Raw genomic sequence first — 2,500 nt, 5'->3', positions numbered from 1 at the left:
GGGCAACCGGCCGCACCAGGGCCCAGGGTCTACCGATGGTGCTCGAGGCAACCGCCCGCACCAAGGCTCAGCATGTGCCGATTGTGATCGAGGCAACAACCCACACCAGGGCCCAGCTTGTGCCGATGGCGGTCGAGGCAAGTGCCCGTACCGAAGGGCAGCCTATGCCGATGATGGTCGATGCATGTGCCATCACCATGCGTCATCATGTGCCATTGATGGTCGAGGCCTTGGCCGAAGTTCGATTTTGAGCCACGGTGCCCATGCTTGGCTCCAGCATGTGCTGGTGCCGCATTTTTTTCACTCGGGACAGCATCGCCGGAGCATCGCCGGAGCATCGCCGGAGTACCGCCGGAGTACCGCCGGAGAACCTGACCGGCGGCATTGGGGTTCCGGCGATTGGGAGGGGGGCCGGGGGGGTGTGCGCACATGATGTGCGATTGGTGCTGGTACTTGGCCTTGTGTTGGCCCCCTATCCCTCATCAAACCTCTGAGAATTCACACCCCCTTAAAGAGCATTTGAGATTTTACAGGTTTGCTACCAGTAGCCGTTAAAGTGTCTGAAATGGGGACACTTTTTTCAAACGGTCACAAAATCTTCTCTACTTCGAGTTTTTAGCTGAATTTTTTTGTGCATGCCAACAAAAATAGAAGGATCATGCCTACAAAATTTGGGGCCAAAAATCCTTATAAAAAAATTTTAAAAAATCCCGAACCGCAAAAAGTTTCGAAAATCGTGAAAAATAGAAAACGAGTCATCTTCCAACGAAACTTCACGTGAAGGCTTAGGGGACCATTGTATGAATTTACAAGCCATAAAAATGGCATTGGCACGGCAGAAATTTGAAGATGTGCCTAAACCCACCAGGGCCCAGCGTGTGCCGATGGTGCTCGAGGCAACCGCCCGCACCAGGGCCCAGCGTGTGCCGATGGTGCTCGAGGCAAGCGCCCGCACCAGGGCCCAGCGTGTGCCGATGGTGGTCGAGGCAACCGCCCGCACCAGGGCCGATAGTGTGCCGATGGTGCTCGAGGCAACCTGTCGCACCAGGGCCCAGCGTGTGCCGATGGTGATCGAGGCAACCTGCCGCACCAGGGCCCAGCGTGTGCCGATGGTGGTCGAGGCAAGCGCCCGCACCAGCGCCCAGCGTGTGCCGATGGTGCTCGAGGCAACCGACCGCACCAGGGCCCAGCGTGTGCCGATGGTGCTCGAGGCAACCTGCCGCACCAGGGCCCAGCGTGTGCCGATGGTGCTCGAGGCAAGCGCCCGCACCAGGGCCCAGCGTGTGCCGATGGTGGTCGAGGCAAGCGCCCGCACCAGGGCCCAGCGTGTGCCGATGGTGGTCGAGGCAACCGCCCGCACCAGGGCCCAGCGTGTGCCGATGGTGCTCGAGGCAACCTGCCGCACCAGGGCCGAGCGTGTGCCGATGGTGGTCGAGGCAAGCGCCCGCACCAGGGCCCAGCGTGTGCCGATGGTGGTCGAGGCAACCTGCCGCACCAGGGCCCAGCGTGTGCCGATGGTGCTCGAGGCAACCGACCGCACCAGGGCCGAGCGTGTGCCGATGGTGGTCGAGGCAAGCGCCCGCACCAGGGCCCAGCGTGTGCCGATGGTGCTCGAGGCAACCGACCGCACCAGGGCCCAGCGTGTGCCGATGGTGCTCGAGGCAAGCGCCCGCACCAGGGCCCAGCGTGTGCCGATGGTGCTCGAGGCAACCTGCCGCACCAGGGCCCAGCGTGTGCCGATGGTGCTCGAGGCAACCTGCCGCACCAGGGCCCAGCGTGTGCCGATGGTGGTCGAGGCAAGCGCCCGCACCAGGGCCCAGCGTGTGCCGATGGTGGTCGAGGCAACCGCCCGCACCAGGGCCCAGCGTGTGCCGATGGTGGTCGAGGCAACCTGCCGCACCAGGGCCCAGCGTGTGCCGATGGTGCTCGAGGCAACCGACCGCACCAGGGCCCAGCGTGTGCCGATGGTGGTCGAGGCAAGCGCCCGCACCAGGGCCCAGCGTGTGCCGATGGTGGTCGAGGCTGCCGATGGTGCTCGAGGCAACCTGCCGCACCAGGGCCCAGCGTGTGCCGATGGTGCTCGAGGCAACCTGCCGCACCAGGGCCGAGCGTGTGCCGATGGTGGTCGAGGCAAGCGCCCGCACCAGGGCCCAGCGTGTGCCGATGGTGGTCGAGGCAACCGACCGCACCAGGGCCCAGCGTGTGCCGATGGTGCTCGAGGCAACCTGCCGCACCAGGGCCCAGCGTGTGCCGATGGTGGTCGAGGCAAGCGCCCGCACCAGGGCCCAGCGTGTGCCGATGGTGGTCGAGGCAAGCGCCCGCACCAGGGCCCAGCGTGTGCCGATGGTGGTCGAGGCAACCGCCCGCACCAGGGCCCAGCGTGTGCCGATGGTGGTCGAGGCAACCTGCCGCACCAGGGCCCAGCGTGTGCCGATGGTGCTCGAGGCAACCGACCGCACCAGGGCGGAGCGTGTGCCGATGGTGGTCGAGGCAAGCGCCC

Source organism: Durio zibethinus, unplaced genomic scaffold (genome assembly GCF_047325235.1).
Source record: "Durio zibethinus cultivar Kanyao isolate XHJ-2024 unplaced genomic scaffold, ASM4732523v1 HiC_scaffold_3, whole genome shotgun sequence".
Lineage (NCBI taxonomy): Eukaryota > Viridiplantae > Streptophyta > Magnoliopsida > Malvales > Malvaceae > Durio > Durio zibethinus.
Note: the sequence above shows the minus strand (reverse complement) of the source record.